The sequence below is a fragment of the Malaclemys terrapin genome, chromosome 25, assembly GCF_027887155.1.
Source record: "Malaclemys terrapin pileata isolate rMalTer1 chromosome 25, rMalTer1.hap1, whole genome shotgun sequence".
NCBI classification, from domain to species: domain Eukaryota; kingdom Metazoa; phylum Chordata; order Testudines; family Emydidae; genus Malaclemys; species Malaclemys terrapin.
This window is the reverse complement of record NC_071529.1, coordinates 7,545,811-7,559,975: the sequence shown is the minus strand read 5'-3', so window position 1 is coordinate 7,559,975 and position 14,165 is coordinate 7,545,811. Positions and strand designations below refer to the sequence as shown.

The following is a 14,165-nucleotide window of genomic DNA, read 5'->3' as shown; positions in this document are numbered from 1 at the left end:
ACCAGCAATTGGTAAACATGAATAAAGCTAAGATTTTTTCAGTTATCTGTAGTAAAAGTCAAACAGATCACAGGCAATAAACAAAAAATCACGGAGCCCATGACTTGTCTGTTACATAGGGGGTGGGGACAGCCCCAACTCCAGCGGCTGCAGTGGGGGTCGCAGCCACAAGGGACACACAGCCCTGGCTCCAGAGCAGGCCCAGCTGCGAGACAGGGGTGCACAGCCCTGGGAAGGGGAAGGACATGGCCCTGGGAAGCCGCAAGGGGGGCGCGCAGCCCCAGCTGCAGCCTCCAATGAAAGCCGCGGGGCTAGGGCACGCAGGCCCCACCAAGCCCAGGACACCGCAGAACTTGGGCGCGCGGACGTGCCTGCAGTCCCGCCAAGCCCAGGACGTCGCAGGGCTGGGACACGCGGCCCCGGCTGCAGTCCCACCAAACCCGGGACACCGTGGGGCCCTCCCCCAGTCCAATGCTGCTTCCTTTGTTCTTGAAGTGTCATCGATGCCAGGGGTAGAGAGAAAGGGAGAGATAATTTGGGGCATCTGCTCTCCCTTCTTATAGTTCTTTCCCTTCTTTGAAAATCATCTCCAGCTGAGGATCAGAAGACAGAACGTCTGTGTGGACGGGAACCCCAAGCTGTTTCTTTGTCAAGATGTAGATTTTTCACCTGTCAGCTAGCCTTTTGTAGTTTGTGAGCGCTCTCCAGATTTGGAACATGTCTTAGTAATATCATACAGTAGAATCTTATAACTTTACATACAATGTTGCCACATATATTTTACCAGGACAATAATGCTTAGCAAATTATGAGTTTTCAAATGATGCCTCACAATGCATACTTTGTACAAAATCTATCAATCTTGTAAAAGGGGTGAACACAAGGGCACAGACTGTCCCAACAGGCTGCCCAGAAGCTATAACCTTCTCTATTGCATCGTATCCACACGGGTCAGATAGGTCTCTTTCTGCAGAGATGCACAGGAGTTATACATTTTAAGGACAGAAGAGACCATTGTGATCATCTAGTCTATCCTTCTGTATAGGACTTCTCTGAATTAATTCCTGCTCCAAGTCCAATAGCGATGACTGAACTAGAGCACATCTTTTAGGAAAGCATCCAAACTTGACTTAAAATTTTCTAATGATGAAGAATCCCCCATACCTCTTAGTAAGTTGTTCCAACAATTAATTACCCTCACTGTTAAAAATCTGTGCCTTCCTTCTAGCCTGAATTTGTCTAACTTCAACTTTCAGCCATCTTGTTACTGTAAGTTCATTAGGGCAGGGAACCATCATCTTGTTTTATGTCTGTACAGTGCCTATGACTGTAGATGGGGTCCCAGTCCAGGACTAGGGCTCTTAGGTGCTACTATAATTCAAATAATTAATAATATTATGTAATTTCTGTTCCCCACATAGTACTTACAGACCATGGCCAACCCACCTCATAATCTTCTTCTCTGATAAATTTAAACGCTTGAGCTCCTTGAGTCTAGTACTATAAAGCACATTTCCCAAACCTTTAATCAGCCTTGTTGCTTTTCTCTGAAACCTCTCCAATTTATCAACATCCTCCATGAAGCAGGGACACCAGAACTGGACACACAGTATTCCAGTAGTGGTCGTACCAGTGCCAAATACAACCTCTCTCCTCCTACTGAATATGCCCCCATTTAAACATCTGAGGATAGCATTAGCCTATTTAGCTACAACATTGCTTTGGGAATTCATGTTCAGCAGATTATTCACCAGAAAGTCCAAGTCTTTTTCAGACTCACTGCTTCCCAGGATAGTCTCTCATCCTGTAAATATACCCTATATTCTTTGTTCCTAGATTTATACATTTACATTTGACCATACTGAAACATTGTTGGACTCTGCCCAGTTCACTAAGCAATCCAGATCACTCTATCAATTACCTGTACTCTTCATTATTTAACACTCCCCCAATATTTGTGCCACCTGCAAACTTCAGCAATAATGATTTTATGTTTTCTTCCAGGTCATGGATAAAAATATTAAATAGCATAAGGAACAGATCCTTGTGGGACACCATGAGAAACACACCCACTCAATGAGGATTCCCAATTAATTATATTTTGAGATTAGTTAGCCATTTCTAAACCACTTAATACACCTCTACCCCGATATAACGCGACCCAATATAACACGAATTCGGATACAACACGGTAAAGCAGCGCTCCAGGGGGGCAGGGCTGAGCATTCCGGTAGATCAAAGCAAGTTCGATATAACGCAGTTTCACCTATGACGCCGTAAGATTTTTTGGCTCCCGAGGACAGCGTTATGTCGGGGTAGAGGTGTATGTGCCAAGTTGATTTTGTATCATTCTAGTTATTTAATCAAAATGTCGTGTGGTACTAAGTCAACTGCCTTCCAGAATCCTAAGTATATTACACTAACACTCTTACCTTCTCATCCAAACCCGTAGTCTCATCCAAATGATACCAAGTTATTTTGACAAGACCTATTTTCCAAAACCTATGTTGATTAGTATTAATTATATCACCCTCCTTTAATTCTTTATTAATTGAGTCCTGTATCAGCTGTTCCATTATTTTGCCCAGGATCAATGTCAGGTTGAATAGACCTATAAGTACCTGGATCATCCCATTTACCCTTTTCAAATACTGGCACAACATTAGCTTTCTTCCAGTACTCTGGAACTTACTCAGAGGTATTAAAAATCAACATTAACAATCCAGAGAGCTCTTTGACCAGATCTTTTAAAACTTTTGCATGCAAATTATCCAGACCTTCTGATTTAAGAATGTCTAACTTTAATAGCTGCTATCTAATATATGTCACTGTTTGAAAAGTGGGGAGTATTTCATCATCATCATCACATCATTTGAATACATCATCTGGCTTTGTCACACATACTGAACACAAATATCTATTGAACGCTTCTGCCTCTTCTGAATTATTATTGACAATTCTACCATTTCCACCTACTAATGGACCAATAACCTTGTCAGGGTTCCTTTTGATCCTGCTATACTTTGGACTCAGCCTGGGATACAAGTACGTATCCGGGGGGGTGGGGGGGTGAGCAGGCCTTTTATAGAGGTGGCAACAGGGGAAAGGAGCTACAGCTGAAGGCCCCTTACGTACTGCCAAAGCTGCTTCTTGCACTGTCAAGATGGCCTCTCCAATCCTGACTGGCTTTTTTTCCCTACCCTGGGAAGGGGGGTTGATATAATCCCACCCGCATTGGGTTGTGAAAGAGTCCTTTTCCCCCCATACACACCCGGCTGAGATCCCCACTGAACCCAGATCTTCCCTTTTGCCTCTGGCTTTTCTCATCCTAGGTCTCTCTGAAGCCTTCAGGAGGACCAGTCACTGAAAACACCTCAGAAAAGAAAGCAGAACTGAGAGGATAATCTCTCCAAAACATCAAATGCAGCCCTGAGACATGGCTGGGAATTAAACCGACAAGTGATTAGCCAAGCTGTTAGTCTAGTATTCGGTAATCAAGTTTGGAATTTTCCTCAGAAAAGCTCTGCAACAGGGAGATGTGGCTGGGCTGCCTGCTGCTATGGAGGCAGCACAAACTGGAGGAAGCTTTTAGTGTAGATAGTAAAGTACGATACTAATTTTGTGCAAATTTTATTATAAAATTAATCTTAAGTTATATTAATCAGTAACTAAAAACAAGCTTGTTGCTATTTACAACCAGAGGAAGAGTTTAGAACTCTGCATGATTATATTTTTATTTAACTCAATTTTATGCCACTTATCTCTAAGAAATAAGACAAAGCTCAAACATTAATAAGGAAGATCGTTTCATGCCACTTTTCCAAATCTATCAGGTCAGAAGAACTAAAACTGATAGTTCTGACAAAGGAAGACTGTATTACACCTCTCAATTAATAAAAGAATAGCACAGACATGAACATGAAAAAAATACAGGATTTCCATTTTATTTGAAGGAACAGTCTCACTGATTTAATAAATAAGATGGGGGAAGCGGGGGCTCTCCTACCTTGAAATGTGAAATTGAGTTAAATTTCTAAGTGATGATCGCCTTCCTCCATGTGCCAAAAATCCTGCAAGACACAAAAAACAACAAAATTTAGTACTAAGACCCTCAAAACATTCCATTTATCTATCTGGCAAACTACATCTCACATTTTTGGAATTCAAAATTAAAGTTACAATAATATCATCACATGAACAGCTCACAGCTTTCTACGGGGTATTAATGTATCAGCTATCACCTCTTAGTTCTCCTCACCATTAAAATTCCATAGTTGTAAATCTTTAACTGATCAAAATTAATTTTGATCACCTGGAGCACTTTTTTTCACCCTCAACGATTTTCATGTGAAGAACTGAGAAAGTATAATGTAGTGTTTCTTTCAATATATACACTACAGTGTAATATTTAAAAAGAAAGCACTTTATACCATTTTTTGCAACTACCCGTAAGTATTTTTTTTTTGTGCGCACTACTAAGCTTTTTGAGTTAACTCCTGAAGACTTTACTTAGTTTTTATTCTGCTCTTCTTCGAGCACAATTCTCACTGAAGGGGAGTTAAAATTGAGTCGAAAATTTCAGGATTTAGTTTTGTTCTTGTATCAAGTATGTACAGTAGCTGTTTAATTAGTTCATCAGTCCACATCACCTGGTATCTTTGAAAAGGTCACAAATATTGTACTGTATTTTGAAACATAGTATAAAGTCTATGGAAAGATGTTTTATCACATATATTAGTATTGTGATGTGTGCAGAATCCTGCTTGTTGGCATCTACTGGGACATTATCACAGAAGGCTTCATTGATATACCTGTTGCTGTTTAGAACAAAAAAGTTGAAAGGAAGAAGAGAGGTATAAACGAACTATAATTAATTGACAGTTAGGGTTGTATCAGGACACATTCACTAGCTCAAAAACTGAAAAGCATGGAAATAAGTTAAGAGACAAGTCTCCTGCATTCCTTGCCACTATCACAATGCCTACAACACTGGCAAATAACACATTCCAACACTACATAAGGCTTTCGTTTCCACCTCCAACAGATTTCAAGAAGCAATACATACCGCAGCTTCATCAAACTTACACTTTAGTGCAAAACCTTAACAGGGGCCTCTCAGATGCTCTTGCACCAACATTTTGGCACATCTGACAGTCACACATTCCATACATTTGGGAAGTTATTCTGCCTTAACATTTCTGAAGTTACCAAGCACCTTCCCATCTCCAACCTCCTATTCCTGAGCAAAATAACTGAGCAAGTCATAACCGCTAAACGCCAATATGTGACATCAGCCAACTTCCTGGATACCTTACAGTCCAAGTTCAAACCAGGGCACAGAACAGAGAGAGCTACAGGTGCACTAAAAGATGACCAGTTCTTATAGCCAATGACAGGATCTCCACTTTTATGCTGCTGGACTTCTCTGCAGCTTTTGACACATTAGACCACTAGATACTGCTAACCTGCCTACATGACAGACCAGAAACTGATGGCCCAGCACCAAAGTTGTTCCTATCATTCCTCTCCAGCAAAGCCCATAGTGCTTAGGGGTAACTGTTCCTCCTCTATAAAGACCCTCGCCTGCGGTATTCCATAGTGCTCTATACTATCCCCTCTTCTCCTCAGTATCTACCTGAGACCACTAGAAGAGACGAAGAACTACCATGGGCTCACCTGCCAACAATATACCAGTGACTCTCAACTATATACAGGGATTCATCAGATGCCACTTATAACGCTTTTCAATTGACTACCTGTTTTGCCCCACAATGCTTGTTTCGCCCTTACGACGCTTGATTTGCATAAAGTTCGCCTGAAATCACTTCCTGGTTGCATCATACTGGTATAGAGCTGGAAGGGGTCGCTTCTGATTGGTTTCGAGGGAGCAGGATAGCTTTTTGCCGGGTAGGGTTGCTGCTTATTTTTGATTGGCTTCCAGCCCCAGCCAATCCGAAAGCTTGAACAGCAATTGGCTGAGGCTCAGCATGTGTGCCATTCTCCTTGGCTTTCTGAGCCTGTGTTTCCAGCATTCTGAGCAGCATATGTGAGTTTGTGTGTTCATTTGAATGCTGTTTACAAAATACAGTGTACAGTAAATACACTGGATATTGCAACATTAGTCATCTATAATTAATTTAGTACAAAAATCTGGGTTACTGTGGTGAAAATAGTGTATCAAGCCTTGGTTCAGGAACCAATCCCCCCCTTCATATAATTGATTCCTATGGGAAAAGCAGTTTCGACTTACAACATTTCTACTTACAATGCAATTCTGAGGAACAGATTGTGTCATAAGTCCAAGGACTCCCTGTATCTCATTCACAACTAATGCAACTATGACTACTACAAGATGTCACAGTGCCTATCAGAAATCAAAGAATTTTGGACTTAAAGGGATACAACCTTTTTACTCTGTACTATAACAAGCCTGACCCATGGGGAAAGGAGACAAAGTCTGCAGGAAGTCATCTAGCTTGTACATAGAAAGGCCCACAGCAGATACAGGGAATGGCAGACTTAATGACAGTCAGAGTCGGAGATGTTTCCATCTCCATGGGCCTTGGCCTTGATTGGCCAAATTAAAGGGTTTTTGAATTGCTAGCTCTATGGGGCCAGAAGGGGGGGGGGGGGAGGCAGCTATGACCATTAGTGGTGATAACCATGAGGGAAATGCTGCAGGATAAGAAGATCTCGGAGACGATGATTACAGTTAGTGGAGTAAGGTGACAGCTGTAATTGTGAGTGAGTAGCCCCTTTCCTTTTGTTTTGATGCTAGTTCCAGAACTCATTCAGAGGCACCAGACAGCTGTAATCATTAAAAGCTAATTTGTTCTTCATCCTATAAGTGATCGCTTTGTGCCTGATTTCTCCAACTCCAGTTCCAACCCATCAAACCCAGAACTTTCTTTCATCTGCATCCACCCACTACTCAGGGTCCCTAGCCTTTCCCCAGGGGAAGAGGGAAGTAACACTATAAAAAATACAGCACATCCGCTCCTAATTAACAGCACTTATCTCAGAATACAGAACACATTTTCTGAGGCTTTACAAGTAAATCCTTTGATCAATTTATCCATTAAAATTAAATAAAACTATGTCCTTTAAGAAATTAGCCTTCTGTGTCCATCTTTTATTTGTCCTGAATCATCTTAATAATGGAATAATGCAGACACTCCAAACTTTCAATGAAAATAAAATTAACTGAAATCTTGTGCATATGCTATATTTGAAGAAATGAAGTTATAATTAAGCTAAGTTATTAAAATTGTATCTAATTTATGCTTATATCAGGAACAGTCAGGTTTAGGTCCTCAGTAATGGTAAATTAAGTGGGGCTATTGTGACATCAGAGTTACTCAACCAAACACCATCCTTTCTCTAAAGCTAATTTTCATGCAATAATTCTATTGGTTGAAATTACTCAGCAGTATGAGGGAGACTGGGCGCATGTCAAGTATTCTCATTGATAGATTAGCCATCTCCACTGTCATTACTCGTTAAAGAGTCTGTGGCTACATGCCAGCTTGTTCATCAGCACTTGAAAGGCTTGCCAAGTCACTGCTTCCCTGGTTCACTGTGCATTGAGGCAACACTGCCAGGGGAACTGAGGCAGTAGTGCTGGGGGAGCTCAAAGCACAGACACACTGGGACTCAGAGGCTGAGTGCTCCCTGCCCCCTTCACATACCACCAGCCTCATTAACACGGTCCTCTAAACCAGTACTGCTGCATATTTACTGCTTATTAGATGTCTCTCTGCAAAAACAGTGGAGATAAGGCACTTTATATTTACAGCAAGACAACTAAGTGGGGTCAGTCATGCACAGTAGAATGCTGACCTCACCTCACTGCCTTCACGGTAAAAACTACAAGTGCCTTCTCTCCATTTAGGATTTCCAAGTGAGAAAACTACTGCATGTTAATTATCTCACTGTAAAAAACCCACCTTTGTATCAGTAATGACAAACCCTAAGGCAGAGGTTCTCAAACTGTGGTCCATGGACCACCAGTGGTCCGCGAGTTCCATTCAGCTGGTCCACAGATAGTTCCCTCTAAGATGCTAGCCTGGGCAGCCACACACAATAGAATGAAAGGCCACCCACCTAATTAGGGGAGCCACGCAGGTGTGGCTCCATTAATAAGGTGCTTGGCCCTGGAGAAGGTGAGATGCTGGCCTTGGAGGGAATAGAGGGGTAGGTGGGAGGGGGCAGTGGGGTGAGAAGAGGGGGTGGGCGGAATTTCAGATGTGCATGGCTGTGGTGACCAGAGAAAGAGGCAACTTTCCACAGCTCCAGGGCTGTGGCTGCTGAGGAGATATGGCCCTTGGTCCCAGCTTTAACTCTGTGGCTGCTGCGGTGGGGGAGAGAGGGAGACCCCCCCCTTCTTCCCAGCCCAAGCTTGGGGGCTGCCATGGCGTGGGAGAGAGGGCACATCCATTGCATTATAAAGGTAAGACTACTGATATTAAAATATGAGTTGTGTGCTTTTATTTGTAGAACAAAAAGAACTTTTATTACTATTAAGGTTTTTTTATATAGTGCTTTATCCAAAGGGCTTTACAATAGTTAGCTAATGGTACAAACAACATTTGGAAAGATCATTAAGTGGTCCACCGAGATCCTCAGCAATTTTCAAGTGGTCTGCGAAAAAAAAAGTTTGAGAACCACTGCCCTAAGGGGTGGTCTACACTTACAGTGCTGCAGTACTTAGTGAAGACTCTACCTATTCTGACGGGAGACCACCTTCTGTTGGCGTAGGTACTCCACCTCCCTGGGTTGGGATAAATGTATCACTCGGAAGTGTGGATTTTCCACATCCTGAATGACTTCGTTATAGGGACAAACTGATAGAGTAAACCAAGCCTAGAACTACTGCAAATTAACGGCCAGATGGACCAGTACATCTCATTGGCTTTGATTTTTTTTTTTTTTTTGTGATGCAAAGCAGCTCTAAGGCGAGCGCAATTAGCTGATATAGTCTGGCTTTGATGTAACTATGATTCTTCCCTTGCATTTTTAAAAAGTATTTAAGTAGGGTTACCATATTTAAAAAAAAAAAAAAAAAAAAAAAAAAAAAGAGGACACTCCACTGGCCCCGGTCCTGCCCCAACTCCGCCCCTTCCCCGAAGTCCCCACCCTAACTCCCCCTCCTCTCTCCCAGCCACGCGAAAAGGGCTGCCCAAGCGCTACCGGCTTCACGGTTTGCTGGGCAGCCTCCAGACCCTGCGCCTCCATGGTTTGCCAGCACAGCTGGAGCCCGGGAGGGGAAGCACCCAGCCGGGGGCGCAGGGTCTGGAGGCTGCCCGGCAAACCATGAAGCCGGTAGCACTCGGGCTTCGGGCAGCCCCCATGCCTCCGGACCCTGCGCCCCCAGCCGGGCACTTCCCCTCCCAGGCTCCAGCTGCTGTGCTCCTCCCCTAACTCTTCAGCTCTGTTTTAGAGCCGAGCTGCCCGAGCGCTCCGGCTTCAAGCAGCCCCCTTGCCTCCAGACCCTGCACCGCCGGAGCAGAGCAGCTGGAGCCCGGGAAGTGAAGTGCCCGGCCGGCGGCTCAGGGTCCAGAGGCAAGGGGGCTGCCCGAAGCCAGTAGCGCTGGCTCGGGCAGCTTGGCTCTTAAACAGAGCCGAAGTCTGAGTCAAGGGAGGAGCACTGCAGCCGCGGGACAGGAAGTGCCCGGCCGGTATTTTTCCCCGGACATGTTCGGCTTTTTGGCAATTCCCCCCAGACGGGGGTTTGATTGCTGAAAAGCCGGGCACGTCTGGGAAAAAACAGACGTATGGTAACCCTAATTTAAGGTTGATAATATATATTCAAATCCTTAGAAATATCACGACAGCAATCTTTTAGTTTCTTGTTTAGTGTTCATATATACATTTTTAAATCTTTTTTAAAGACTATGTTAAAATGGAATTAAGGGTGACAATACATTTCAGTAACTTCATGGGGAATAAACATTGCGGTAATGTTGTAGTTATCCCAAAACCTAGCACCTGAAAATCCAGGAAATTCAGAGTTAAGGTTACACTATTGTGTGGACACACACACACACACACACACACACTTTCCAATCTAAAACCTTTCACCAAAAATAATTAAAAAATATATATTTGGTAATAGTTTGAAAAAACCACACACTGTGCTATACCGTCTTCTTAGACAGTGCTATGTATTACTGAATGTCATAAAAAGTAGCAATATTTGTAGTAATTTTAATGTATAATTCATGTTGTAATGATCCAGGGATCTCTTAACTCAGGGAAACAGAAACAGTATGTGGGTTTTGGTTCTCTTGGCACACTTAGTCTGAACTAAAACATTAGATGCAGAATCAATTTAACATTAACAACAGTTCTCTCTAATTTTCTGGGAAAGAAGAGAAGAGGTTCTCAAACCAGCTTTTCATAAAGAAAAACTGACTACATTTGGTTACCTTTATTTTACAGCAAGCCCCTTGAGTGGCATATTTTATTCTATTAGAGGGTTGATTTAAAACAAAAACAAAAACCAAAAAAACACCTGCAACATATATTCATAATAGAGTATTATTAGTCTGCATGAATACAAGTGAAGAATACAGAAAATCAACAAGCTCTAATTCTTTGCTGAACTTTATTTGTCTGGAAGGTTTGAGTAACTTCTAGGCAATATAGAGAAAGCTGCACTTCATGAAAAATATATTGATGACTGGCAGCAAATAACAGAGAAACTGAGTTAGATAGTTTCATCTGCATCTCAAAACCACTGTACAGTTTGGCAGTGTTAAACAGAGGGCTATAATAATAGTAAGTGCTACAGATCAGTATGCAGTCAGGTTCGTAAATAGAGCTATGGGGGGAACTTTGCATAGTTTCAAACCATACGCTGCTTGTCTCCAGCCAGTGCTTCTAGTTCCTGACTTTTATGATTACTAGGAGACAGATTCCATAACTTAAAAATAAATCAGAGGGGTAGCCGTGTTAGTCTGTGTCCACAAAATCAACGAGGAGTCCGGTGGCACCTTAAAGACTAACAAATTTATTTGGGCATAAGCTTTTGTGGGTAAAAACCCCACTTCTGGCCATGCATCTGAAAAAGTGGGGGTTTTACCCACGAAAGCTTATGCCCAAATAAATTTGTTAGTCTTTAAGGTGCCACCGGACTCCTCGTTGATTTTTTTAAAATAAATGATCACCAATAATACTGGGGGGAAATGTTTGTATATAAATTATATGAAATAGTCAGTTTGGCCATTTTAAAATGCAGTATTTTGTTACTGTAGTTAAATGTTAAAGTAACAACTTATATTTCCAAAACAATTTAAGAGAATTTATGTACTATAGCTAAAATAGCAATATACAATAGTATTTTTCTTGAAATATCTCCCAAGTTGTCTGGTCATTCACGACCCTCCAAGACATTTGCTCTCCACAGGAATGATACTACTGGAGAAATCCGGGTTAAGACTTTCAAATGCTGTGGTCAAAGCATTTGAAACAAACACCTGTAATTGAAGGAGACCAGATTGCACCCAGATCTAACCAGGCTCAGACCAAGAAAGGCTTTCCTTATCAATCACCTCCATAAAAAATCCACAATCCCAAGAAAGCAAGCACCTTTTAAGCCTCTTTATGTCTTCTTCATAACTGTTTGCCACCACTTAGACAGTAAGACAATAGGAGGTACCTTAAAAATAGCTATCAGATAGAGGGAAGACAGCTTTCTTCGTTAAGGTGGTGGATGCTTCACAATTTGATAACTGAAAAGCTTAACAATTTATACCATTTTTTGGATAACTAAAGATATTTCTTTTAAAATATTTCAGCAGCTTACTGTCATGGGTCTACTTAACACCTCATAATGCAGCAACACATTTTCAGTTTTGTATTTTACAGTACTAGTTAATCTATAGTTTATACTTCATACATAATGAGTGTTGATGACCCATAATTTGCTTGATGGTATTTCATCTGTATTCAGAGTGTAGTTCATGAATGTTCTCTGCAGTGAGTCTCTAAAGAGTGAACTTCCATCCACTCATAATTACATTACAAATCTTTATGTGACTGCAGCAGCTCTTAGTGAGCTGTCAATAAAATCTGCACATTGCTAAAATGCTTTTATTCCTTAAATGTCTATAATCCTCTTTCTAATTATACTTGTAGATTCTGCACTTTAATTAATGTTATGAGACTTCTAAATTCTGAAATGTTGTATCTCAACAAGTTTGCTGACAGAATATTAAACAAACAATTATGAACAACTCCCTCTCTACCCCTTCTTCTCTATTTAAAAAAAAAAAAAAAATCAGTCACATTGTTTTACAATCTGAACCATGCTACCATGTTACAAGGCATGATTCAGATATACGCTAATATTCTAAAGCCTGAGGGTTTTTCCAATTCACAGCATATCAAAACATTTTCTGGTCACTAAAGAAAAGCCAGGCCCCATTTCTGGTTCTGTTTTTCCAAGAAAATCTTCTTAGTCCAGGTAGGTAGAAGACAGCAGCCCAAATTCTTTGACTGCTTCAATGGTTCTCCATAAGTCTCCAAATCCAATTTAAAAAACAAAAAACCCAACTCTTGTTTTCAGAGCTCTACATACGTTTACTCTGCCCCCTTTCATTGCTCTTCTATCTACCTTCTCACTCTGCTCCTCCAGCCTTGGCCTTTCTTATCTCAGGAGTTGCTCATAAAGGCCCATCTGTGCCAAGTTTCTACTTTTTCTTTTGAGATACCATGCCACTTTTCAATCTCATCTTAAATTCTCTGTTCACTTTAGCCTAACATGAACACTGAAACCCTGCCCATCTCCCTCTTCATTCCATTATTGAGTATCTCCAATTTTATCTGCAAGGATATTTCCATGGATCTTCTACTTTTAAATTTTAGCTCTTCTCTTTACTCACTATCATCTGACATTTGTTCCCCTTTCTGCCAGTTTTTGACTTCTACCTAAATCTAATACAATTCTTGTTACATTTAAAATGCCTAATCATCAGAAGGGGGAAATGTATTCTCATACTTACTCAACACCATCCATTAAATATGGTTAAAGCACTTTCAGATTGCATCTCATAACCACTTTATGTACACAGTAATGTAGTATTACACATTAAAACATTTACATTAAGCTATCACTGAAAAAAAACTGCATAACCATATGAGATCTGTTAGTAAAACCAGTTATCACAGTCCCTTACACCAATATATTGTTTCTTCAAAAGAGGAAGCAAACTTAAGCCTTGTCTACATGGAAAATTTTTACCAGTTATATCCACATAATTATTTCTGTATAACTCCCTGGTGACATTCTTAGTCCAGTATAAGACGAGTTTAAATTCACACTTTAGCCCAAGGGGTCTCGCAACAAATTTTTTGGTGGCCTCAGAGTGTGGCCACCAACTCTTGCTGATGGCTGCTCTGACAATTTTTCCTAAAATACTTAATTAACTTTAGGAAAAACGAATAAATATGCACATATACATTTCCAAATCATTGTAATTTATTTATGTAGGGTTTTTTGCAATAATAAAAATAATGTACAGTTGTTTCTATTTTTTACTGGACCTAAACAGACTAGAAACACAAATAAGGTGCTTTGCACGTTCTTGTCTTTGTTGTTTTTCCTTTTGGTTTTTTTGGTTGCCTTTTTTGTTTGTTTGTTTGTTTGTATTTTTTTTTTTTTTTAAAGACTTGCTGGCTAGTAAGTTGCTGCTGTGAAAAAAGTGATACTTGTATGTTAATATTACTTTTCACAGCCTCCCAGCTAGCTACTAAGGCTATGTCTACACTACAGACCTTACAGCAGCAGAGTTGTACCACTGCAGCTGTGCCGCTGTAAGGTCTCCTGTGTAACTGCTCTATGCCGGCGGGAGAGGCTCTCCTGCTGGCATAATTAAACCACACCAATGAGCAGCAGTAGCTATGTTGGCAGGAGCGCGTCTCCCACCAACATAGCGCTGTCCACACCAGCGCTTCTGTCTGTGAAACTTTTGTCGGTCGGGGGTGTTTTGTTCACACCCCGTTCGACAAAAGTGCTAGTGTAGACATAGCCTTAGTCTGCTGTGAAAAGTGATATTAACAAACATACAAATATCACTTTTCACAGCAGGCTTACTCAGTCTTGGCATGCCAGGATACCAATTAAGCCCTGAATGGTGAGGTGGATAGAGAGGCAGCAGGGCCAG

The 14,165-nt window shown here is 41.3% G+C and overlaps 1 protein-coding gene across 9 annotated transcripts in view; it reads right to left on the bottom strand.

Moving 5' to 3' along the window:
* Positions 1-14,165, bottom strand: part of TANC2 (tetratricopeptide repeat, ankyrin repeat and coiled-coil containing 2) — a 610,881-nt gene that overhangs the window by 489,413 nt on the left and 107,303 nt on the right. For all 9 annotated transcript variants that reach the window (XM_054014274.1, XM_054014267.1, XM_054014275.1 and 6 more), the window contains one exon: positions 4,007-4,070. The gene's annotated coding sequence lies outside the window, so the exon portion shown is untranslated. The remainder of the gene's footprint in view (positions 1-4,006; positions 4,071-14,165) is intronic.